Raw genomic sequence first — 27,591 nt, 5'->3', positions numbered from 1 at the left:
CCTTACTTATGACCTCATTCTCTGTGAGTGTCTTCAGGTGCTTATAGTCCAGCTGAACAGCATGTCATCAATAACCCGCTGCATTACAGAAATTAAAAGAAGCATTTCTCCATCAATCTATATATCTGCCTTCCAGATGTGTTAGCACACTGGCAAACAGGGCTGCTTACGTCAGTGAAAACCTTGTTAGTACAGTCAGTAGCGCGTCAGTCTCATAATCTGAAGGTCGTAAGTTCGACCCTCACACAGGGCAGTTTACTTACTTGCTGAAACAGTTCCCATGCATAGCTGCACTTTTACAAAATCACTCTCCCACAGATTCTAATGGATGTTTTTATGTCAATCATGTGGCATCAGTCCAGCGTACTTCCATAACTGTGCAAAAGAACTTCTTCAGAAGTAGATACCATTATTCGTCTCATAGCGGATCCACAAACCTTCCAATTTCAACGTCTAGCCCAAACTGATCTCAGATGCAAGCATCTGTACAGTCATCCGAATCCCATGGCTAAGATTTCACCTGCAACAGTAGCCAATCGAGCAACAACAAAATTCGGCAACAGCAAAATCTGTGACGAGGGCCATATACTTGTTGACTGTTACACTTGTATCACAACACCAGACCTGGACCAGAACCAGACATACTGCTAGCAGGTTTGTGGAAAGATAAAAGATAATCGCTTCGACGCTTTTTCAACTTCGGCGTTGGTGGTATAGTGGCTAGCATTGCTGCCTTCCAAGCAGTTGACCCGGGTTCGATTCCCAGCCAACGCAGCCTTACTTATGACCTCCTTCTCTGTGAGTGTCTTCAGGTGCTTATAGTCCAGCTGAACAGCATGTCATCAATAACCCGCTGCATTACAGAAACTAAAAGAAGCATTTCTCCATCAATCTATATATCTGCCTTCCAGATGAGTTAGCACACTGGCAAACAGGGCTGCTTATGTCAGTTAAAACCTCGTTAGCGCAGTCGGTAGCACGTCAGTCTCATAATCGGAAGGTCGTGAGTTTGACCCTCACACGGGGCAGTTTATTTACTTGCTGAAACAGTTCCCATGCATAGCTGCACTTTTACAAAATCACTCTCCCACAGATTCTATTGGATGTTTTTATGTCAATCATGTGGCATCAGCCCAGCGTACTTCCATTACTGTGCAAAGAACTTCTTCAGAAGTAGATACCATTACTCGTCTCATAGCGGATCCACAAACCTTCCAATTTCAACCTCTAGCCCAAACTGATCTCAGATGCAAGCATCTGTACAGTCATCTGCATCCCATGGCTAAGATTTCACCTGCAACAGTAGCCAATCGAGCAACAACAAAATTCGGCAACAGCAAAATCTGTGACGAGGGCCATATACTTGTTGACTGTTACACTTGTATCACAACACCAGACCTGGACCAGAACCAGACATACTGCTAGCAGGTTTGTGGAAAGATAAAAGATAATCGCTACGACGCTTTCGCAACTTCGGTGTTGGTGGTATAGTGGCTAGCATAGCTGCCTTCCAAGCAGTTGACCCGGGTTCGATTCCCGGCCAATGCAGCCTTACTTATGACCTCCTTCTCTGTGAGTGTCTTCAGGTGCTTATAGTAGGGACTTGGAAATCCTGCTTTGGTCGCTCACTCTTATATTCCGTGTGATGACGTCATCATTTTTTCAGCGGTGGCTACGGGGTGTGGGTGCGAATATGCGGTTTTCGCGGCTAGCTCTGCATTCAACTTATGAGATATCCGCCGTTTTGAATAATTTATTTATCCTTGATTTTCTTATTTTTTACTGGATCAAAATCGGTTCAGTATTCGAGGAGCAACAACAATTTGAAAACAAGGTAACTTTCACGCACTAAATAAAAATCGAAAGAATCGTGGGGCATCGATTATTTGTGCACAGGCATATTTATTGCACCCTAAATGTGAATATTGCCAACTATGATGACGATTGATGCATGCCCACACTATACAATCGTGTGCCCACTTCTGGATGATTGAAGATTGAAGGGATTTTATGTGCTGTACGGAGGATGGATCAATGTCACGTGACCACTGATCTGGCTCCTGATTGGTTAGACATCATGCCAGTTAATGTAGATACCCCCAAGTAAATTTTCATTTCAACATTCAACAACAAAAATCACTAAGATTGGTTAGATATTGGCAAAGTTCTGGTTGTTTAAGTGCACCATACCCTATTTACAATTTCTTACATTTATTGAATGAGGGGCAGGCTGCCCTCCGCCTATGCAGAGCGAAGTTGTTCTAAGAAGTCACAGTTTTTTCTGCAGCTCTAATTGTAATTACATTAGAACAAAAATCCGATTTCAGGCATGTTAAATCTTCAATATCTCTGGTTCTATTAAAGATATAATGACAAATGAGGTATCATTTTTTATGATTTTTTAATCTCTTTCCATTAAAATAGGTGTGAAGTTAATCAAGACAATTTGGTGAAAAATTTCCAAGTCCCTACTTATAGTCCCGCTGAACAGCATGTCATCAATAACCCGCTGCATTATAGAAACTGAAAGAAGCATTACTCCATCAATCTATATATCTGCCTTCCAGATGTGTTAGCACACTGGCAAACAGGGCTGCTTACATCAGTGAAAGCCTCGTTAGCGCAGTCGGTAGCGCGTCAGTCTCATAATCTGAAGGTCGTGAGTTCAACCCTCACACAGGGCAGTTTATTTACTTGCTGAAACAGTTCCCATGCATAGCTGCACTTTTACAAAATCACTCTCCCACAGATTCTAATTGATGTTTTTATGTCACTCATGTTGCATGAGCCCAGCGTACTTCCATTACTGTGCAAAGAACTTCTTCAGAAGTAGATACCATTATTCGTCTCATAGCGGATCCACAAACCTTCCAATTTCAACGTCTAGCCCAAACTGATCTCAGATGCAAGCATCTGTACAGTCATCCGCATCCCATGGCTAAGATTTCACCTGCAACAGTAGCCAATCGAGCAACAACAAAATTCGGCAACAGCAAACTCTGTGACGAGGGCCATATACTTGTTGACTGTTACACTTGTATCACAACACCAGACCTGGACCAGAACCAGATATACTGCTAGCAGGTTTGTGGAAAGATAAAAGATAATCGCTACGAAGCTTTTTCAACTTCGGCGTTGGTGGTATAGTGGCTAGCATTGCTGCCTTCCAAGCAGTTGACCCGGGTTCGATTCCCGGCCAATGCAGCCTTACTTATGACCTCCTTCTCTGTGAGTGTCTTCAGGTGCTTATAGTCCAGCTGAACAGCATGTCATCAATAACCCGCTGCATTACAGAAACTAAAAGAAGCATTTCTCCATCAATCTATATATCTGCCTTCCAGATGTGTTAGCACACTGGCAAACAGGGCTGCTTATGTAAGTGAAAACCTCGTTAGCGTAGTCGGTAGCGCGTCAGTCTCATAATCTGAAGGTCGTCAGTTCGACCCGCACACAGAGCAATTTACTTACTTGCTGAAACAGTTCCCATGCATAGCTGCACTTTTACAAAATCACTCTCCCACAGACTCTAATAGATGTTTTTATGTCACTCATGTTGCATGAGCCCAGCGTACTTCCATAACTGTGCAAAGAACTTCTTCAGAAGTAGATACCATTATTCGTCTCATAGCGGATCCACAAACCTTCCAATTTCAATGTCTAGCCCAAACTGATCTCAGATGCAAGCATCTGTACAGTCATCCGCATCCCATGGCTAAAATTTCACCTGGAACAGTAGCCAATTGAGCAAAAAGTCATGCATGGTGAGGCAGGGGGATATCTTTACATTAATGGGCGATGCATTACTGGGGATCTTTGGTGCCACCTTTTGACCTGTTACAGTCGTCATCAACATTAAAAAAACATTTCAATTTCCACTGCGTGAAAAAACAAATTGCACCCTATTTATAGAGTGGGAGACTACTTTTTCCAAGGATTTATATCTCCTGAAATTGCTTCTTCACAGATAAGCACCAGAATGTTCTTTTCCCAGATGGTAGTAGGGACAAAATCTCCTACCACTGATAATTCTGACCATACACAAGTTTTTATTTTTCTGCGTCTTGCGATTTTACCTTATCAAAAATAACCAGTAAATCCTATTATTATCCTGCTACCCCCACTCTACCAAAATTCATGAAATGATATGATACATTTGGAGGAGGAAGATTTCTAATTGATCCTTTATACCCACCAACCAGACCAGTATAAGCTGTACGATGTAAAGCCTCTTTAAATGGGTACAGACTACTTCCGTTTATTGTAATAAGTATCTCATAAATTTGACTTTACACTTTTGCATGGTATTGATAGATTTTGAAAGTTAATTACTTAACACAATTCTTATTAAAATTGTTCATTATACAACCTGAATGTCTCAAGGTAGCACATTAGTACAAAAAACGCTGTATGATGTATTATTGTAGCAGTCAGATGTTATTTTAACCAATGTACAGGTTTACCTTTAATTTAATTCTACAAACATAATCAAAATCACTTGTGAAAAAGACATTTAGTCATTTACTAAGGCAGATACAACCTGTGGAAGCACAGCTAAAAGCATACCATCACCCATTATAGAGTGACCCATTGTCTTTGTAACTGAGTAATCACAACTAAGTGCAATTTACTATAATGAAACTGTACACAGAAACTGTAAAGGCAAAGGTAATTTATTATGATGAAATGCTTCCAAAATGCCCAGTGTGCTTCAGCGTTTCTCCTTTTCTCCAGTCGTCGACAGGTCCTGTGTTTATTAGGTGATCTGAGATGTAGGAGATCCTGAGAATGGCTGCTGCTCCAAGGATGATTGGCAGGTGGCTTTTCCCAGGAACAGCGGGCTGGAGATGTGTGGGATCTGGAGTGAAGATAGAAACAGAGGAAGAGAACAAGCAGAGGGTGTGGGGGGGGGACAAGACTGCAGGACACGTTAAACTCTATGGTAACACAGGTGACCTGGACTACATGCCTATCACTCCCCACATGCCCGTTTCCCTCGTCTTCCCTGTGGTGTGGTGCTGATGAGCTACATCTATTTCTCGTTTAATCCTGCCTCCCGTTTCAGCCCTTGTGTGGATGATCCCAGGTCCCTCTCGTCTGCTCCTCATCTGTGGTGCATATAGTGCCTCTTCGTCCTGTGCTCCCCAGTCCAGTCATTGTATTGTTACGTGTGTGATCCTGCTGTATAGGATCAATCCTGCTGATCCTGTGTTTCCCCCCTGCTCTCCCAGCCTGGTTTTGACCCCTCATGGTCTGTTTCCTTTTGCCTTTTGCATTGTGTTTTTATTAGAATAAAATCTCCTTCGTTTTCCCCGACACCTGCCTTTACCTGCATCCTTCCAGAACCTTGACAATTTCCTTAAGATATGGTGCTTAATAAGTAGACAATACATTAAACACAAATACATAATAAGGCTAATAATTTTAATGTGTGTGTCGTTTAAAAGAAATTAATCAAATTAACTTACCTGGTGACACTGGTAACTCTGAACATAATACTAAAAAGATCATTTTAAAATTGTATTCAATTTTGCTGTGAATAAGCATTAACAATTATTTTTTAAACTGCCCACCACCACCCCCCCTCTTCGGAGGACAACTTTATTTTACATTAAATTAAAGATACAGTGTAAAGAGTGTGGCCGCTCAGAACTCCCCGAACCGGGGAGAGAGGGGGACACAGACACAACAATCGTAGTAATAAAGGTGGGATGGAGAAAATAAAGTGTAGGGGAATACAGAGTACAAACAACCATAAGAAACACTCGGCCCATGGCCATACGTCCACAAGACAACCACCCGCCCAACCCGAGAGGGAGCCTACGAGGGACTAAGGGGGGCCCAACCCCTGTAAAAGGAGGTCCGCAGAGGGGGGACAGACAGCGAGCCCCCCAGTCCCTCCCGCAAGCCCTCCACCGAGGGAAGCGGGTCCAGGGCCAAAGGGCCCCATCAACCGGGAACACTCCCCTGGCGGACGGTCCCCCCAGCCCACTCCCCGGCAGGACGGATCGCCGCCCACTGTAGCGACCCGGCACGTCCCCCACCTCCCCGACACTGCAGGATGATCTAAGGGAGACCCATACAAAGAAAGTGCACCCCCCCACGAGTGGACCTGCGTCAACTGGGGAGCGGCAGACCCCCCGCCCAGCCCAAACCGAACCCTCCAATTCGCCTAGAAGGGTTCAGAGCATCCCTAGATACCCCGGACCGCCTGCCAGGGCCCCACCACGGCGCAGCAGAGCCAAGGACCACGCAGCCCACAAGAGGAGACGGCCCACACCGGCCAGGGCCGTCTTCTACCTGCCGGGCCACCCCACCCGCACAGGGCCAGAGACAGAGTGTTAGGGGGGACCTCTCAGCCCCCACTGATTCCCCGTCCCAGGTTAATGTGAAATGTGCATGTACATGTGTGAGAGACTTGTGTGTTTATGTCTACAATACATTAAAATTAGTGGGTGCAGTTCGAGTATGAGCACCCCACCACTGGCAGATGGCAGAGTCCCCCATCCCCCTCCCTGCACCCCAAGGCCCTAATGTAGCATGGACTGTGTATATAACTAAAGTGCAAAAAGCAGGTGAACAGTCGAGGCACGGGCACCCCACCACTGGCAGACGGCAGAGCCTCACCTGCCTAAACCCACCTCCTCAGCCCTAGTGTCATGTGCTGTCTAATGTGCAAGTAAAACCTCCCCACTGCCCCTCAAAGCTCTAGTGTTGTATGAAATGTGGTGTCCGGCCCAGGAGAGCAATAAGGGCGTGCAGGAGTGGGCCCCCCCGGCACCGGGGCCAGATCCCCGACTGGCCCCGATTAGTCCTCATCCCCGACCCCACACAACCGGCAGGGGCGGCCAACCGAGGGGGTTCAGGGGCGCCACATTAACAATTATTAATAAACATTCCACTATACATCTCAAAATTTATCACACTTAATTCATTATCTTTGATACTGTTTCAAACATTTAATGTTCCCCAAATAGCAGCAGAAGAACCACAACTTCATCTTCCTTGTATTTTGGCTCTTCTCTGTGTCAAGAGCTCTACAAGCTCAACTTTAATATTAATTTTCCACCACTTCTACATCTTCTATCTCTACCTGACCCACATCTATCTCTACACCGCCAGTTTCTTCATTACCTCTTTCTCTATTTATAATATCAACTAGTACATCACTTACTATTATTTCCAATATGGTTACATCTCTCACCATGTCCACACCCTCAATAATTACCTCCCCTACTTCTACCCCCACAATCTCAAAATTTACATCCCCAGAAATTACTTCTGCAAGCCCAAACTCACACACTCGGACTTGCAAAGCCTCCACCTTCACATTTCCTTTCGTATCCTCTGCCTTTAGGGTAATATTCCCCCCCTCCACCTTAACCACCTTCACATTTACCCACACCCCTCCTTGCTTCCCATTGCTTCCATTTTGCATTTTATTAATGCCTACATTCTGGTCTGCACCCTCCACCTGTACACCGGAGATCTTACCCACATGTCTTTCCCTCTCTGCCACCTCCACCCTTTCCCCACTAACCTCACCCTTTACCTCACCTACCCCCTGACTGGTCCTATTCTTCCTCACCTTCTTCTTTTTGTGAAGGTAATACGTCTTATAAATTTCCCACTCTTCAGATGTCAGGCCGTAATTTTCCTGAAGAGTCTCAAAGACAATGCCAGCATTGCCTATCACTCTCACACCCTCCCCTCCCTTACACCAGTCAGTCACACCTCCCAGTCCCCCCATAACCTCCCCAGCCTGGACAGTGGGGGTGTCGCTGGTGAGCACTCCTCCAAACCTTTCCTCTCTCCCCAGTCGATCACCTCGTCCCACAGGTCCCAGGCTTGCCAGTGCTGGTCGTTGGACCAGGAAACAGCTTTCGGAATTTTCATTCTGGTTAACATAATTAACTAGCCGTCTGTGATACTCTCAAAGCCAAACTAGACACTGTGTATTTTCAACGTACTCCAGACATTTGCTAAATGCTATTCACCAAGAATGCCTATGGAAAGGGATGGAGCCTTCATTAGCTGCTCGTGGCATCGAGGCTACTCCGATAGAAGCGGCCAAATTGCTAAAACTGTTTCACAACCTATACAGTAACGCTGGCGAAATCAGGACGCTGCTTCGGTACGTTATAACATCGCCATGGTAATGAACCCAGCAAACGGTTAATCTTACTTCAACAACATGGGACATTTAAAAAGTAAACGTATAGGGGCTCTTTTCAGAATAACATCTTCAGATGAAACGCATTACGACAGACCGGATGAGTAAAACCAATCATATCAACCATAAGTCTTATTGTTTTTAAGTTTAACACAATTATTTTCTCTTACAATTTAAATATAAACAATCACATTACGAAAAATGGCCACAGCATCTACAGTTTAAGCTACTAATTTTAAATATATTTCAATTATATTTTGCGGCAATATTTGCATGAACTGTATCACGACATAAAATGAAATATAAAATTAACTATGCTAACAAAACATAATCTGAAGAAATTGCAAGAAACATACGAAGAGATGCTTCTCACCTCTGTGCCAACGCTCTGTCAGAAAGTTTATGTTCAACCTGCACTGATTAAGTTTCTATGGAAACCAGCGAAATTTTTCATTGGTCGAATGGATGAAGATATGTACTGACGCCATTTTTAACGAATGAAAACGAGAATTAATTGTCAGGGCGGGACGAATTTGAAGGTGAACCAATCAAAAGTAGTATGTTTAGCTCGTGCTTGTTCTGGCTGGGCGTGATTGGATTTGTTGATCTAACCGCCTTCAAGCCCGTAAACCATGTATCTACTTGTCAATGGGAAACCACGCCGTTCTGTCTATAAATTCTGACTGTCATTTATTTATGACATTAAGTCTTTGCTACGCAGTATTACGGTAATGCGTAATACCGCGATGTTTGGGGTGTACCGCTGTTGTTTTTTCCATAGCTGGTGAACGCAATTAGCATTTCAGCGACGTTGGTTGGTCCGCTTTTGAGAAAGAACACTATAGTTCTTGTTATTCACATTCTGTGTCCTGGTGTTTTTAATTTCTCATAATGTGAACAAAGATATGTCATATACAAGTTTTTTGAGAGACTAAATTTTGGTTTGATTTATAATTCATTTAATGGTAAATAAAGTTCTTATATAGCCATTTTAGAATTAGTGCAGTCTTTCGTTTAGAATTAGCGCAATATTCTTAAAACTGCATGTTCAAACCCAACGCCATGCCATAATAACTGCTTTACAGATATTTCATTCAGGAATCTATGGAGGGTATACTGTAGGTAGGCTTGTTTGTGTGTGTGTGTGCGCGCGTTTGGGTGGGTGGTTATGTACATAGTGCTATAAAAACATGTTATTTTGACTTTGTAGGGACATGTTTTTGGTCCCGAAAGTAAGAAGATACTGAATTTTATTAAATTCTGTGAATGCAGTCAAATGAATAATTCAAAAAGTCTTGCATTTTGTTTGGTTGCTTACTGTTACTGCTTGGTAACTACTGCAATGTTTAAGGTTGCCATAGTTAGGATTGGGGTTACGCCCATACAAATGAATGGAGAATCCCCACAAAGATTCAAATACCTAATCTGTGTGTGTGTGTGTGTGGAGTAGGTGTATATTACATTGTGGGGACCAAATGTCCCCCACAATGTGAGAAAAACCTGCTATTTTGATGTTTTGGGGGGCATTTTCAGGTACTCACAAAGATCTGTAAATACAGTCAAAAAACTAAAAATGCCAAAAGTCTTGTATTTGGTTTGGTTACATATGGTTAAGGTTAGGGGTTGGTAGGGGTTAAAGTTGTCATGTTGGGATTACAGTTTTCCCCATAGAAATGAATGGAGAGTCCCCACGAAGATATAATTACACAGCTGTGTGTGTGTGTGTGTGTGTGTGTGTGTGTGTGTGTTGTGTGTGGTATCAGATCAGTTCCTGAGAGTTCAGTAGTCAGGCGCCATGTTTCTGAGTCTGGTTGTGGAGGCCTGAATGCTTTTCCAGATGCCAGAGTGAAAAGATTATGTGAGGGGTGGGTGCGGTCATCCACAATGTTGGTGGCTTTGCGGATGGAGCGTGTGATGTGAATGTCCATGATGGAGGGGAGAGAGACTCTAATAATCTTCTCAGCTATCCTCACTATCCGCTGGTCTTATGATCTGAGGCGAGGCAGTTCCCAAATCAGACCGTGATGCAGCTGCTCAGGATGCTCTCAGTAGTTCCCCAGTAAAATGTTGTGAGGATGGGAGATGGACTTTTCTCAGCTTCAGCTGAAAGTAGAGGTGCTGCTGTGCTTTCTTGACTATGGAGCCTGTGTTGAGACAAACTTGTGTGTTGTTTTTGTTTGTCACATAGTGTAAAAATTGCCTAAGGAATCAAAAATGTGGTTCCATGGGGTTCCAGACAGTGACCTTTTTTGGAGACAGTGAGACTAAATTTTATACCTAGGTGCACCAGTTACGACATTGGTCAGGTAGGCTGTGGTCTGTTAGTTGGTGACAAGTGGCTGGTGATCCATGCAACCCAAGCAGAAGTGAGCAGAACTTGTATCAGCCAAATAGACAGGAGAAAGCGGATTTTTCATTGGACTTCAGGACTCCTGAGTAACAGATATAGACAGAGAAACAGTAAAGTTATGGAGAATCAGGAAGTAAGTGCCAGTCTACGCAGATCTGAGGTCAGTGAGACACACATAAGGCTCCTCTGATGCTCCTCTTCATCCGCTGATGGGCCTCCAGGTGAGAATCACAAATCAAACATAATAACAACTGACACAAAGGCCTGAGGTCAGACCCTCTGTATGCAGCACACAGTGTATCTGCAGTCTCACCCTCACATCGTGTATGATGACATTTCTGCTTTTTAGATTAAGTGCCTGTCTGAGAATAACTTCTGCATCATGCTAATTATTTAGCTGTTTCGTGCTCATGGGCAAAAGAAAAATGAGGATTAAGTTAAATATATCAGAAATAAATTTCTAATGTGGCTCAAGGCCACAGTAAAGTGGACCATCACATTTTTCCTTCTTTTTTTCCCTCCTAATCTGTCCATCATCTTCAGCCAGCTCACCGACTGCAATACTTCACGGGTTAAAAATGAAATAAATAAATAAAATTTAAAAAATGAAATCGATCAACATGAGAGGCCTATACAGAGTTTATAGAGCCCCTCATGGTAAAGCAAACATGTTTGGCACAGCAGTGCATTCAGACCATGATTCTGCTAAAGCTGCCGGACAGGACAAAGGGAAAAAAAAAGAAGAAGGTGGGGGTCAGTGCAGCAGTGGATAGTTCAGGTCTATCCATCCATCCATTTTCCAAACCGCTTATCCTACTGGGTCGCAGGTGGTCCGGAGCCTATCCCGGAAGCAATGGGCACGGGAACAACCCTGGATGGGGGGCCAGCCCATCGCAGCCAAACCATTTAAGTTTGTGAAATTCGTTTTTAATAATTACCAATTTCAGAAAAATATTAAATGTTTTGTAAAGTATCAATTTATTAATCATGTATTTAAACAAATAATGACCAGTATAAAAGACACATACAAAACTGTACAAAAGTCTTGGGCTGTCGAAGAAAATGATGTTCAAATGATCTTTATCTTGGTCTGGAATTATAATATTTTGTCCGTCAAAGTGTGGCAGCCCAGTCATTTCAAAATCTCTTCTAAAGTTAGTAAAACATTTGCACCAACCATCCAATAGACCCATATATTTTTGACTTGACCATTAACACAACTCCTATGGCTAATCAATGCATCATTAACATTTGTTTAATTAAATTAATTAATTAAGTAAGCTGGTGGCGGAATTTAACAAATACATGGAATGGCTGGGGTGCCCCTGAGGAGAGGTTTAGGATCCAAAGCGTGGTTCATCTAGCGATCCAACAAGGCATCAGTAACTTTATGGAGAAAAGAAGAAATTCTTGTTAGTTTTTATTGTGTCACTTTTAATTTGCATATATTTTTATGATAATTGTGTTTTTGTTCTGAGCAAATATACACAACCCAATTAAATAGCATTAAACATTTTCTTTGATGGCCCAAGACTTTTGCATAGTACCTTATTTTTTCAGAATCAAGAGACAATTTAATAAAAACCAGTCTTACCTTCACAAGATAACGATTATTAAACATTAACCAGCAGGTGGCAGCAAAGCACTTGTGAATAAGTGGCCAATCCGTGGTTGTACAGGTTGCCAGCAGATAATCATCCCCTCTGTGTTTAACTGACTCTCATGCTATGACTGTACAGACTGAGCAGGGCCGAGTGAGAGAGGCCTCACTGCAGTTAGCATAACCGTTTATTTTACAGCTCGTCTGACTCATTCTGCTCCACGAAGGTCATCTCCTCTGCCAGCTTCCTCTGATCCAGGGAGACCCTCTGCTTCTCTCTGACTGGTTCCCGCTTTCTACAGGAGGTCCAGTGCAGCTGAATGGTGATGATGGTGCAAATCAGGTAAAACACACCAGTCCTAGCTTTCAGTACAGCATCCAGAACCTGCTTCCACCTGTGAGACATATAATACACCAGTGTGTCTGTCAGTCACACATATCACATTTAAACCTGAAGAACAAAACAGTGAATCTATTCTGACTGAAGTAAAACCACCTTGATAATCGACAGCAGCACCGATCAGCTCAGTCCTACATACAGAGCCAGCTAGACCAAAGAGCTGAATAAGAGGGTGGATGTGAACAGTAAAGTCTTACATGCTTTATAGAAACACGGTACAGCCACATCTGTACTATTACACAGGACACATGGGAGGAACAGGAGACATTAACAAAGAGCATGAAAATAGCTAGAGATTATCACACAACATGTTACACTATTTTGTAAAAACAGGCCTGCACTCATTCCCCAGCAGCACAGGGCACAAGGCAAGGGCTCACCCTGGATGGGATGGGATCGCAAGTTTATAGAAAATAAATATAAGAAAATAAAATAAAAAATATTTTTTCCCTTAAAATTAAAATGACAGTTTCCCATTACTGTGTGATCAGGTAAATGCTGCTAGCTGGACCCCCACACTACTGTAAATGCTGCTGAATGCTTACCTCAGTTTTTCATTATCCCCTCCTTCTTCATCATGTGCAGAGAAAATGAGAGCAGTGGAAACAGGAGAAAGGATAGTTAATAAAGAGCAGTGTTGTGTTAGTCAACAAAGACTAAGAAAAGGTCACCCTTGAAAGTGAAATATAAATTATGAAAGATATTCTACAGAGAAAATGATTAGATGGACAACAATGAATTAGTGTTCACATCCCAGGGCACTGATAGTGAACAGGTGAGATAAATTATTTTATTAACATATTTTAATGTATCTTTTGTATCAGGGTGGCATGGTGGTGCAGTGGTTTGCACTGTCGCCTCACTCTGGCACGTGTACTCAAGTCTTCGCTGGAGTTCCGTGTGTATGGAGTTTGCATGCTCCCACTGTGTCATTGTGGGGTTTCCTCCAGGGACTCTGATTTCCCCCCACAGTCCAAAAACATGCTGAGGCTAATTGGAGTTGTCAAATTGTCGGTAGGTGTGCTTGTGCGAGGGAATGGAGTGTGAGCGTGTCCTGCAATGGGTTGGCACCCTGTCATGGGACATTCCCTGCCTTGCGCCCATAGGGACCCTGAGTTAGACAAGCAGTTTCAGACAATGGATGGATGCAGCACTGGAACAGATATTACAGAGTACAACTGTAACACTGGCCTACGCTGCAATGAAAAACCACCTACAGACATGTTAGTCAGTCTGCACACCATTAGTAACAATTCATCCTCACAAAGATGAAAAAATGCCTGAATTATGTTGCAAGCTACATGGATTTGTCTGGATTTGTATACATAACAAGTGACTGGCTGTATGTCTGTGGAAAATGCTGTGATTTTTGTCATATTACAGACTGATCATAAACTAGAAGACACACATTCAATATTAAAGACACCAATTAGCCTGACTGTGCGTTTTTGGATTGTTGGAGAAAACCCACACAGCATGTGGAGAACATGCAAACTCCACACAGACAGAGCAGAAGCCAGATTCAAACCCCTAAACATGGAGGCGTGAAGCAACAGCGCCGCCTACTGGACCACCGTGCCACTATCATTGAAACAATAATCCCAATAAATAACTCTGTTTCACAACAGCTAATAAATAGGGGATTATCCCCACAAAGAAGCACAAACCCCTTCATGAGTGAAACTGCTGGGTTGATTAGTATGTATCTATTTATATTCAAGCATAAATAATTCACAGGCAGATTTAAATCAATTACTTATGTTTAACAGTAATATGAACTGGAATCTGCAGGATTCCAGCAGCACACCAATACCAGCCAGTGTCCTTCCTCTCCAGCCCACTCATTGTCACAATGAAGGTTTTATTTTCTGTGTCATCCCAGATCAGGACAGGCCTCCCATGCTAACTCACTGATCTCTCTGATGCACAGGAGCCCCCAATCTTACACCACATCCTTTGTCTTTTGTTGTTTCCATAGTAACACTGACACTGTCTCCATCCACACCCGTCACCTCCTGTTTGTCCACTGACAGCCCTGGAGGACTTCAACACACACGTAAAACACTCAAAGATTTGCACAGCAATGAAATGTTTATGAATATCAGCCCATTACAACATACATACTGTATGTAAATGTTTGGCCAATAAACTGACATTTTTTAACATATTGCTTATCATATTTAACCTCATGAAGTCGCCCGATTTAGCTGACACTGTTACTTCTTCCAAGTCTCGTTTATCATATTGAATTAAATTAAAATGCAGATTTTTAAAATATTAAAACATTTTTTCCATCAGTGTTTGTGTTAAGGTCCTTCCTTTTTGACTCAGTGACATGTTACATACTGTGCATCTCATTGGCTACAGTCTGCAGTAGTTGCTCCCAAGAGCAACTTCAACTTCGATTTCGTTTTGTTTTTAGTTCATACTTGGTTCAGGCAGAAGTTCTTTTGGTAAGTAGTAGTAAATGTATCAGATTTAAAATTTTAAATAAAAATAATAATTAAGTTCCGTTTCAACCCAAGTAACTTATTTTAGTGTACTCGGCACTTTATTGCATTTAACGTTACGCTAATTAATCTTTAAAGTTAAATTCGCTATATAAATTTACTGGGCTGGGCGTAGGGGGTCATAGTGAGTTAGTTCATTATGGGGCCGGCTCAGTGTTGCGTTTGCAACATGTTTGCCCTTCTGGACGTTAGTGTCCAGTCGGACTTCATTTGCGAGCGATGTAAGCTAGTGGACTCGCTCATGGTCAAGGTTCGCGGCCTTGAGGAGCAACTGGCTCTCATCCAATGCAACAGTGAGTTAGAGGAGCAAGTTAATACGCCTTTTAGGGAGAAGGTGTGTACGCCACTAGCGGGGAGGGAGGAGAATGAAGAGCAGAGAGGTCGAGAGAGCTGGGTGACCGTAGGTTGTAGACGCAGGAAAGGGCGTACACACGTTGCAGAGGCGGCATCACCTGAGGTGACTGTGTCGAACAGGTTTCAGGTTCTTCCAGCTTTAGAGCCGGAACGGACTGGGGAGGCAGGTGGGCCCTTGGGCACTGAGGAGCCCCCTCCCCCCAGGAAGAGGGAGGTTGTGGTAGTGGGGGATTCCATTATTAGGGGAGTAGACAGTTATGTGTGCACGCGTGATAGAGGGTCCCGTACGGTGTCTTGCCTGCCTGGTGCCCAGGTAGGAGACCTTCCAGATCGTGTGGATAAGCTTTTGGCCCCAGCTGGGGTGGATCCAGTTGTCGTGGTGCATGTTGGCACCAACGACATAGGCAAGGGTAGAAGGGCTGTTCTGCAGGATAAATTTATAGAAGTCGCCAATAAGCTTAGAAGCAGAACGTCCACGGTGGTATTCTCTGAAATACTCCCCGTGCCACGTGCAAGTCAGGCTAAGTTAGCTGAGATAAGGAAATTAAATGCGTGGCTAAAAGGATGGTGTAGGAAAGAGGGGTTTTGGTTTATGGGGCATTGGAGGACCTTCTGGAACAGGTGGGACCTGTTCAAGCCGGATGGGTTGCACCTGAACCAGAGGGGAACCAGTGTATTGGGGAGGCGTATGTGTAGAGTAGTTGAGGAATGTTTAAACTAGGGACTGGGGGGGCAGGGAGGTTAGTTAACTATGTCAGTGGAGGGAAACGGAAAGCCCCAAATAATCATATTGTAAGTGGGCACCGTAATAGGCCTACCCTTTGTTGTCTGTATTTAAATGCCAGGAGTATTAGGAATAAAATTCATGATTTAGAGGCTTTTATCTCATCAGACTCTTATGATATTATAGGAATAACTGAAACGTGGTTGAGTGAAAAGGATGGACAAGAATATAATATGGATGGTTACACGTTGTTCCGTAAGGATCGTATAGGAAAAAAGGGAGGTGGTGTTGCAGTATATGTAAAGGAAAACTTGCAGGCAAGGGAACTTACTGATATAAATAAAATTACGGAAGCAATATGGGTAAAATTAGATGCTAAAAACTCAAATAGCCTAATTGTCGGTGTTTGTTACAGAACACCTAATATATCTGCTGAGGAAAGCAGATTGTTATACAGTGATATTAGGACTATGAGCAATAAAAATGATGTGGTAGTTATGGGTGATTTTAATCTACCAGGAATGCAGTAGGACATTGTCACTGGCTCTTCAGAAAATGAACTGGAGATGGTGGAATTAGTACTGTTTAAAAAACAGGATTGTTTTTTTACTCAGTTTGTTAACACCCCTACCAGGGGAGATGCCATTCTTGATCTTGTTCTCTCTAATAACCAGGACAGGATTGGTAAATTTGACGTTTTAGAACCACTTGACAGTAGCGATCATAACATGGTCAAATTTGAGGTTAAGTTTAGTGTTCGAAGAGCTAAGTCCAAATCAAAAATATATAATGTTAGGAAGGCTGACTTTAAGTGTATGAGACTAAAACTAGAAACTGTGAACTGGATGGAGTTAAATAACAAAACTGTTGAAGAGGCCTGGGAATTTTTTAAAAGCACATTATTGCAAGTGCAAGTGGACTTCATACCTGTTTCCAGCAAGAACAAATCTAGGAAATTGCAACCTAGGTGGTTTACTATGGAAATAAAGTATAAAGTAAGGAGGAAAAGGGCTTTGTTCCAGCAATGGAAAATAACTGATGATGACAGAATTAAGCAGGAATATCTAAGTCTACAGGCTGAGTTAAAAAATGATATTAGACGAGCTAAAAGAAATGTCGAAAGGATGGTTGCATTGGAAGCTAAGGATGAAGTTTCTTCCAGTATTTTAACTATAAAAGAGCTCTAAAACCTAAAATTACTAATCTGCAGGATAGTAAGGGTCTTATAATAGTAAACGACATTGATATAGTAAATGAGTTCAATGATAGTTTTGCACGGGTATTCACTGTTGAGGACCTTAGTAATTTACCAGTTATTACCTATCCAGCATCGTCTATAGCTAATATAATATAATAACTGAAGCAGATGTTTTGCAAAGCCTAACTAAGCTCAAAATAAATAAATCACAGGGCCCTGATGGCATCTTACCTATAGTGTTAAAAGAGATGAGGGATATTATTTGCCGACCCTTAACTTTACTGTTTCAAAAATCCTTATCTGAAGGTGTGGTACCTTCTGATTGGAAGCATGCCTTCATAACGCCCATTTTCAAAAAAGGGGATAGAAGTAATTTGTCTAACTATAGGCCAATCAGTCTAACTTGTATGGAGTTATGGAGGCTATAATCAAAGAGAAAATGGTAGATTACCTGGACTCCAATAACATTTTGCGGGATAGCCAGCATGGATTTAGGAGAGGTAGATCCTGTTTAACAAATCTGTTGGAGTTTTTTGAGGAAGCTACTCAGGAAGTTGATGATAAGAAGGCCTATGATGTCATCTACTTAGATTTCCAAAAGGCTTTTGATGTTGTCCCCCACAAGAGGCTCCTACTTAAACTCAAAGCGACAGGTATTTTAGGTACCGTAGCGACCTGGATTGATAACTGGTTAACAGATAGGAAACAGCGAGTAGTTATAAGAGGCACAATGTCACAGTGGGCCTGCGTTCATAGTGGGGTACCGCAGGGTTCGATTTTAGGACCACTATTGTTCCTAATTTACATAAATGATATGGATACCAATATATACAGTAAACTGGTGAAATTTGCAGATGACAGCAAGATGGGTGGTGTAGCAGATACTGAATTAGCGGCTCAGCAGCTACAGCGGGATCTTGATTTAATTAGTGACTGGGCGGATACCTGGCAGATGAAATTTAACGTCGATAAATGTAAGGTACTCCATCTAGGGAGCAGAAATATAAAGTACAGGTATTTCATGGGTGTCATTGAAATAAAGGTAGCTGATCATGAGAAAGACCTTGGTGTGTATGTTGATGCTTCCATGTCCCACTCTCGCCAGTGTGGGGAAGCAATAAAAAAGGCCAATAGGATGTTGGGGTATATCTCCAGGTGTGTGGAGTTTAAGTCAAGGGAGGTAATGCTAAGATTATACAATTCCTTGGTGAGACCTCACCTTGAATATTGTGTGCAGGTTTGGTCACCATATCTTAAAAAGGACATTGTGGCCTTAGAAAAGGTGCAGCGTAGGGCCACAAAAATGATTCCTGGTCTTAGAGGAATGTCATACGAGTTACGGTTACTTGAGCTAAATCTGTTCAGTCTCAAGCAAAGGAGACTGAGGGGGGACATGATCCAGGTATGTAAGATTCTAACAGGTTTGGATGCTGTTCAACCAAATAGTTACTTCAGCATTAGTTTAAATACACGAACTCGTGGCCATAGGTGGAAATTAGCGGGAGAACATTTCAAGCTGGATTTAAGGAAGCACTTCTTGACACAGCGTGTAGTCAGAGTATGGAATAGCCTTCCTGATAATGTAGTGCAAGCTGAATCCTTGGGTTCCTTTAAATCAGAGCTAGATAAGATTTTAACGACTCTGAGCTATTAGTTTAGTTCTCCCCAAGCGAGCTTGATGGGCCGAATGGCCTCCTCTCGTTTGTATAGTTCTTATGTTCTTATGTTCTTATTAACAGAACAGTGATGATGTATAAAAGTCAAAGACCATCATTTTACTATAAGAACAAGGAAAACAAAACTAGTGTCTGATCTTGGGAAGGGCTTCAGCAGGATGTGGGATCGGGAATCTGAGCCTGGCAGTGTGTTCTAGGGTCTGAGAGGAAAACCAGGACCTTAAATCCCTAGTAAAAGGCCTAGATGAGGTGAATGAATGGGCTTGTCACTGTGTGGGATGGCCACACCCCTTCAGTACTATGGCCTTACTTGTAAACATATCCAGTCCTGTGATACAGGCCCTCTCCTATTGCCTCTATACATGCTTCCTTTGGGCTCTATTTGTGAATGTTATTATGTAAAATATCATTGCTATGCTGGTGATACGCTGCTCTATTTGCCATTAAAACCTGGTGACTGCTGCTCTCTGGTGGCCCTTTCTAACTGTCTGGAGGATATTAAGAACAGGACAGCAATGACTTTCGTCCAGATTAATGAAAACAAGATAGAGGTAATGAGTTTTGGTCACTGTTCATGAACTCAGAGAACAATTAGGGCCTCATTCAGAAAACTTCCAGTCACATACAAAAATCTTGGTGTTATCTTTGATTCATCACTGAGTTTGATAAACAAATAAATGCTGTTGTGAAGGGGTGTTTCTGTCAGCTGAGTGCAATAGCCTGGCTTAAACCACACCTTTCAGCCAAAGACCTGGAGAGTTACTCCTGCTTTTATCCTGATTGGGTTACTGCCGTTCTCTGTACCCAGGTTTACCAGAAGCATCTTTATTCTGACTACACCTTGTTCAAAACGGTGCTACCAGGCTCTCAACAAAATATAGACACCAAATTTCCCCTGTGTTGGCTGCATTGCATTGGCTACTTGATAAGTTTTGAGAATTTCTGAGAATACAGTTTAAAGATTTCTTATTTCTTTCTAAGGCGATACATGGCATAGGTCCCCAGTCCGTCTCCGAGCTAATTCAGCCTTACACCGCTTCTTATTAGATGCATCTCTGTACTGACCCTGCACACACAGGAACACATTTTATTTATCTATTTAATCAGACTATTCTGCTTTGCACATCATGTATTTAACATTTATAGTGATTTTATATTTATTACTAGATTATTGTATAACTTTTGCACTGTTTTTTGAACTTGGTTGTTGCTTAGACTTGTTTTTCCATGGAGCACCATTATACCAAAAAGAATTCCTCAGGGTTGTCACACATGTTTTTGTGAGGTGTACACTGCTGGTTGCTTGAGACCCTGGATGAGACACTGGTCCGTACCCTGCAGAATCGCTGTGGGCAGTGTGAGGACTTCTGCCCTCTCAGTTAAACAATAGGCGCAGGGACTGAGTCAAATGAGTCTCTCTGCATCCTGCTTAATGATATCAAGGGGTTGTGTAGGCGTGTCTCTGCTCACATGGCTCTATCAGTACAGAGTGAACTGGCCAGGGATCAGTTTATCTAGACACTTAACCCCAGATAGCTCACATTCAGACACAGTCAACCCCTCTGCGTCCCTAGATGAGGCCCTGGAACTGGCTTTGGAGAGAGAAATTGTGGGCACCGAGGTGGCGGGGAACGAGGCGGGAGAAATCAACCAAGCTGTGAGGAAACGCCAAAGGGCTTGGAGGACCCAGGCCCTCAGGTTTACTTCCTGGATGCAGACTGCCTGTAGGCTGACAGGCAGCAGCACCTCCCCACCCCTCAGTCCTCAGACAGTGTCCCAAGTTCACCGCCACCCAGGGTTCCGCCAAGGGCACGCATAGCCGGGAAGATGTGGGCCAACAAGGTTAATTTCCTGAACTTTCTTGTTGACACCGGGGAGGTGGCCCTGCTGCCACCTGCTGCAGAGGTTGTGACTATGGATTGGACTCACAGAGGCGACTTCTGTCACATACCCACCATAGTGATGTGAGTCGCATGTACTGCCCTAGTCCATACAGGTTCCACTGCAACCCTGGTGAGACCAGACACTGTCTAGAACTGACATTGGTGCAGGTGAGAACAATGACTGGTGACCTGGCCCCTTTAAGAGGGATGGGGTTGTTCCCTTTTGACATGGGGGGTTTAGTTGTGAATAGTAACTATGTGGATGGCTGACATGCTCGATCCCTCCATCCTGGGCCTGAATTTCCCCCGGAGCACGGCATGTGTGCTGGACAACATGCTGAGATTCCCTGCGGTCCATGTGTACAGTGGGGCCGCTGGCCCTGCAGCCTCTGCAGCTGACTGCCCACCCCTTACTGGCATTGGGCCTGTACCTCCACATGAGCTAGAGATCCCTTCCTCTGCTACAGTCACGTGGGCCCCTGAGCCCACATGTGTCCCCTCCAGTGTAGCGCTGCAGCCTCACTCACATCACTGGAGTCTAACGGGGTTTACCAGAGAGACTTACCTGAAGCTGCCATTGGAGGACCCCATGATGACCACACGGTTGCCCTTCTGCCACTGCAATCCCACTGCCCTGGTCCTCTACCTCACACCATTGATCCCCTGCCCCACCCATACGGTTGTGTGCCTCTTCAGGTTTGCAGCCTCCTCCTGCACTGAGCGGCCATTTCAGAAGTTTAATTATTTAATTATACAGTAATACACACGTTTCCAACCATTAAAAACATTATCCAGACTTAAAGTCACTTGAATAAAAATATTTAAAAACTTGTTAGCATTTCAATATAGTATCTGGTTGGACTGTGTACTTCCTCTTTGTTTACATGGATAACATAACACTCACAGCACAAAGTATGCTGTCCTCAGCATTCGCATCTCCGCAACATTCCAAAGATCCATCATAGGCCTTTAGTCTAAAAACAAGCTAAAATGGTCACTGAGAACCTTTGCGTCCATTGATTTCCATCAGCTGTGTGTGGAAAGTTCGAAAGAATTTCTGAAGCTACTGAACAGAGCCAGGGTTGCCAGCTCTCACCCATCTGGTGTGACACTCACACCTTCAGACTCTCACGCTCACGCAAGAAATCTTATTAAATCTTAGGGCAAATCTATATTATTTCATTATAAACCTAAAATTCGCTATATCAAATGCACTGGGGTACTTTGAAAACCCTGCAAACTATTTACAAGGTAATAAAACTGTTACGTACATGTAAATCTGTGTGCATACTTGTTTCAAACTGAAAATCTTATGCCAGCCAGCTAAACAAATTAGACAACCCTGCTACAGGGCTCTCTGTTCAGTTTTCGCTGAATGCTAAGGCTTCCCAGGCAAGCTACTGACCCTCCAAATTTCACAGACCTCTCGGCCACCCAGTAATCTGTAACTTTAGTGCTGAAAGCTTGACAGTGAGTGTATCATGTGAGGCAGCTGTGGAAATACAGACTCTCCTCTGTGCCACAAAAAACCTTCTACAGCGGCAATGTGGGATCTGTGCTCTCCGGGAGCATAACTGCTCGGTACGGCAGCTCCAGCTCTGAGGGCCGCCGAGTCCCGCTGAGGGTGATACGATGCGCCCAGAGAATAACCAGGACAGAACTACCGCCCTGCATAAGTCCCCGGGGCCTTACGGCCGGGACTGAGAAGCCGAGGAGAAGCTTCTACCCCCAGGCCAGTAGGATCATTAACATCACAGATTAAAAGCTAAAATATGCTATAACTACAATCTGTACTATAAACATTTCTACATATTTTTTATACATTTTCATCTTTACATTTTATATACCTTTTATTGTTATATTTTCTTATTATCTTTCTGTAGTTTCAGTACTTCTTTTGTTAATTCACGTTGTTTAATTTTGATGTCCTTTTACTAGTGTGTTTATTACACTGACTGGAGTAACGACAATTTCATTTCACTGCCAGTGTACCACTACATTTGTATGACAAATAAAAATCTTGAATTTATTGTGTTACCCCCACCACATTATTTAATGTGTTCCTCATGAATTTCATTGTTTTTCTCAAAATAAACACGTATTCCAATTTTGGTTCTTGCAACACATTTCCAAAAAAGTCGGGACAGGAGCAATTTAGGGCCAGTAGTGAGGTAAATTGGTTAAATAATGATGTGATTTGAAACAAGTGATGTCAACAGGTGATTGTAATTATGATTTGGTACAAAAGCAGCACAAATACGTGGGAAAATTATTGAAATGTTTAAAAACAATGTTCCTCAAAGAACGACAGGAAGAGATTTGGATATTTCACCTTCAACAGTGCATAACATAATTAAAAGATTGAAAGAATCTGAAGGAATTTCAGTGCGTAAAGGACAAGGAGGTGTAGGAATTATTAGCTCAGGTAAATTTTAATATCTCCACCAATATGTTTTGAAATTAATTAACTTTTAATTAATTATTATTTAATGCTGATTATTAACCAATTGTTATGCCGAATGGTCGGCTCCTCCAAACTCAATTGCGAATCCCCGATATCTGTTAATGTGAGACTTAAATGGTACTCATTAATAACCAGTATCGCTTAATAACCTGGGTTAGTAGGCTCGTCCAGCGAGCTGCGTCACCAGGTAATGTAAACGGTCGGTAGCGAAGCTCCCCTCACGGCCAATGAGAGAGAGTCTCGCGATATTTCAGGCGAGTTTGAGGTTTCAGAGCGTAGTAGCCAGATCGCACAGAGGCAGGGACTTTTGTGAGCACTCAATGACGGAGACTGAAGTTGTGTAAAAGACATGCATTTATTCCTACAACTAACATAAGACAGACATTACACCTAACAAAGAATAAACATGAAATAACGGAATAGACACAAACAATGTAATCATGAAAATGCAATGACCAGATTTAAAAGGATTAACCTAAAAAGGGAAAAACTGTTCTGCAAAGCAAACAGTTTGTGGAAATATGAACCTAAAGGAATATAGCAGGTGAATAGGACAGTTTAGGTTATTAGAAATGAAAGGAAGTTGGTTTACTTGGATGCAGGAAAGGGGGGGTCTTGGCAGTTGGTTGCAGAGGCTAATGAGCTGATGGGTGATGGCACTCAGGGAGGCGCGGTGTTTACAGCGGTTGTTGGAGTGGAGCCCCTCTGATTCTCTCTCCTGGTGAAGCTTGGACTGAGTTTCAGTTCTTTGTCCAGTTGGGTCTAAACTGATAGGCTTCAGGAGGGCTGCTTGTGGGCTTCTCTTCTCCTGGGCTAATGGTCTTTGTTTCCTCTCCTCCGCTCTCCTCCGCTCCGCTGATGTTCTACACCTTTCTCTCTCCTTTTCTTCCCTCTCCCCCGCTTTGTTCTGAGGTGCCAGGTTTTATAGTGTAAAGTTCGTGAATAGGAGTGACCAGGAATTCGAGTCCTGGGCCAATGGCTGACCATCCATTTGACGGGCTTTCGGAAGGGGGTCGGTATCAGTCCTTTTGGGATTTATGACCAGACTGACTTCTCTGGTAATGGTGATTTTCATTAGGCTGGTGTAACTTTTGATATGTCCACTTTTGTGGTAACCATTGACCAGATTTGGAAACTGGAGTGATTTCCCGTCGGTTTGAAACCAAACATGCCATACCAGCCTAGCGGTTCACACCAAATCCCATCTGTGATGATTAATTAATGATTACTTATATTATGCTATTATGTTATGTTCTATTACTCACACCAGTATGTGGTATATATGGTAGACAGTATAGGTTACACTTCAACAGATGTATACCCTTTATACAGACATTATATGACATTGTCTTGTCATCAGCACATCTTACCCTTGGATAGGTATGGTGAAATACAAAGATCAGATAAGGGTTGCCGAGGAATGTGGCAAAGCAAAAAGGGGGGGGAAGGTTTGTCAGACAAAGGAAAAGAATCTTCGAAAGTTAGGGCAGACTAAGATCCCTGGTTAGACTATTCAATTTCCAAGATTATTCTGGTTTAACATATATGCAGTGGTAGCTATACCTATTTATTTATTCAAATTTATACAAGTGTTTAGGTGTGAGGGGTAAAATAATAGACACGCTGTGAACATGGTTATAAGGGTGGCACACAAACCTAAGACTGTCTAAGGACACTCACATAAACATGACTTGCATATTGAGACATAAGCAACATACTATACAGGGTATACAAAAACCAAACTTAAAGGAAACTTTCTGTGGGGTGTTGGGAGAGTGGTATGCAAGGCAGGATGTCGGGTGATGGGGTTGTGGGCCAAGTCGAGGGGCCCCTGTCCCTGGGGATCCACTCTGCTATCTGTAGGTCGTTAAAGCTTTGGGCAATAAAAGTTGGAGTGCTGGCCTCCCTGGTTATCTATGTGTGTGGGGTCACGAACCCCCCTTTTGACCTAGGTCGATGTGTGCCTTCTCGTACCAGGGTAGGCCTTGTCTCAGGCCACCTGGAATTTAAGCTTTGTGATATGTGCATGTGTGATCCTACAACTGTGAGGCTGAGTCTCCCCCCCTTTGCAGCAGTCTCTGGCTCTGTCTCAGCGGCAGGGCTCCTGCTCCCCCCACTGTGTCATCTTCCTCCTTCTTCTCTGAGGGAGGGGCAGTGGCCTCCACAGACGCCGGTGCTGCTGCAGCTGCTCCTAGCTGAGGATGATAAGCAGGGGGAGGGGGCACATTCGGCAGAGGAGGGTACAGATGTATCTCTTCCTTTTTCTTCTTAGTATTCTGTAACACCATGCTGAGGGATTGGGCCTGAGCCTCATTTTTAGCCCTTTCAGCGTTTAACTCCGCTGTCTCCCTGGCCAGTTTGTCCCGCAGTCCCTTATTATTTGCCTTTTCCTTCTCTAACTCTTTCAATTTAGCCACATATATCCGCTTTTCAAACTTATCAATATCCCCATATTTTCCACAACATCCCTTTTTGCTTTGTATTACACGCTTTGTATGTTGCATTATTGTTGGATCGAACGTGCCGTCCACGGGCCAGCGCCCGCTTGCCATTTTACTCCATTTGGCACATTCTTTGCTAAAACTCTCTCCCATCTCAGTCTCGACCACATCGCGACACATACGTTTCTCGCCTGGCTTTCGACAACTGCGTTTTCTCATTTGTTTTTCAAATTTTGTCATACCCTCTGGGTCATATGCAGGATCTGGAGCCCATTTGTTTTCTTTGCTATTTGAACTGCCCATGACTTTTCCTATCTGTTCACCAGTTACCCTCAACAATGCACTTCAGGAAATTAAGCAGTTTACTTCGTTGCGAAAGCAGAAGCAAGTTTCTTCGTTGCAATAGAATTTGCGAGAAAGCAAAAGCAAATTCCTTCCTTGCGAGAAAACAAAAGCAAATTCCTTCCTTGCGATAGAGCAAGCTATTTATTATAAACACAAAGCCCTAGCGCTCCTTCGCTAGAGAGCATAAGCAAATATTTTGTTTTTAGCAGGATTGGAGGATAATATAATTAATATTTTATTATGCGCACCAGATACACATTCCAGCAATATAAATTTTGACTTGTGTCTCTGTCCTCATAAATGAGACAAATTTAGTTTGGGCACGGCCACTTGGCCTCCGGCGCTTTTTACACCGGTATCTCTGTCTAATTTTCTGGACACTTATTAATTCGTTTATCTGATATTTTGCACTAGGCACATTCACATTCATCACAACCAGGATATTTACACGCTCCACACATTCACACAATTTCCTCCGGCAGGACACGAATCACTGCACGGCAGCTACTATCCATTCACTTCCCTGGCAGGACTCAGTCCGCTACCAGGCTGCCCCCGGCAGAGCCGTGTTAGCTGCCCGACGGGACAGTTTCCACACACACAACCTTATTCATACTCCCTCCCTGTCAAAGACCTGTGTCTCTACAGACACCCGTATTTGCTTCCTTGCAAATACCTGTATTCACCTTCCTGTGAATACGAGGATCCTCCTGTGGATCACAATCCACTAGCGCTTTTCCCAAAGTTTGTCAAACAGCACATATAGATACTATATAGACTTAAACATCGACTTGCGATTAAATAAATCAACTTACAATTTTTCCCTTTAATTTTGGTCCGTTGATCGGATTGGGACGTCCAGGCGTCCGTCCGACGAGGATGGGATGCTGAGCCGGATCGAGTAACTTTTTTCCTCGCTCCTTGGCTGACGGTAGCGCTTCACCGCTCCCTTCTAACAGGACACCTCGTTCCTCGCCGTCCGTGCGCTCTGGCTGTTCCCTTTCTCCGATCCCGGACGAGCCCCCAAATCTGTGGAAGAAATTTCTCGAAGTCCGATGTTTAAGTGTTTGACAGAACTTTATTATTGGATGAGCTCAAAGGGAACAGACACTCAAAGGGAACAGACCAATCATGCGTCTCGTGTTCTGCTCCCCGAACAACAAGTGCATACATTTCTTATAGCCAAAAATGCCGTCATCAGATAGTTCAAAGAAAAGGATCAGGTATCTGTAGACACCCGGCACTTCTGCTTATTGAGGCTTGCTTATCAGCACAGAAATTCCTCTGCTGTTTCATACTGAGTCGAGTTAAATTTATCCAATTACCCAATTACTTTTATCTCACTTCCAGGTCATGCTGACCCGGGCCCTTGCTGAGCAAGCTACATTATGGCAAACGTTAGTTCCTTCATAGAAAATAGAAATCCCTTTACTTACATTAAGCAAGCTTGCATTAGTACATTGTGCTTGATACATC

At 43.2% G+C, this 27,591-nt stretch overlaps 1 long non-coding RNA gene and 4 other non-coding genes across 5 annotated transcripts in view; 4 read left to right on the top strand and 1 right to left on the bottom strand.

Annotated features, from left to right (window-relative positions):
* The window catches only part of LOC125740368 (uncharacterized), a 49,886-nt gene extending 44,547 nt beyond the window's left edge, over positions 1-5,339 (bottom strand). Inside the window, exon 1 of the long non-coding RNA XR_007397592.1 lies at positions 4,954-5,339. This is a non-coding gene — a long non-coding RNA (uncharacterized LOC125740368). The remainder of the gene's footprint in view (positions 1-4,953) is intronic.
* On the top strand, positions 703-774 carry trnag-ucc (transfer RNA glycine (anticodon UCC)). The gene has a single exon. It is a non-coding gene; the product is annotated as a tRNA-Gly (tRNA).
* On the top strand, positions 1,477-1,548 carry trnag-ucc (transfer RNA glycine (anticodon UCC)). The gene has a single exon. It is a non-coding gene; the product is annotated as a tRNA-Gly (tRNA).
* On the top strand, positions 2,612-2,684 carry trnam-cau (transfer RNA methionine (anticodon CAU)). The gene has a single exon. It is a non-coding gene; the product is annotated as a tRNA-Met (tRNA).
* On the top strand, positions 3,133-3,204 carry trnag-ucc (transfer RNA glycine (anticodon UCC)). Its single transcript has one exon. It is a non-coding gene; the product is annotated as a tRNA-Gly (tRNA).
* Positions 5,340-27,591: the final 22,252 nt, after the last annotated feature.

The sequence above is a fragment of the Brienomyrus brachyistius genome, chromosome 4 (genome assembly GCF_023856365.1).
Source record: "Brienomyrus brachyistius isolate T26 chromosome 4, BBRACH_0.4, whole genome shotgun sequence".
In the NCBI taxonomy this organism is placed as follows: domain Eukaryota; kingdom Metazoa; phylum Chordata; class Actinopteri; order Osteoglossiformes; family Mormyridae; genus Brienomyrus; species Brienomyrus brachyistius.
This window is presented reverse-complemented; position numbering and strand designations above follow the sequence as displayed.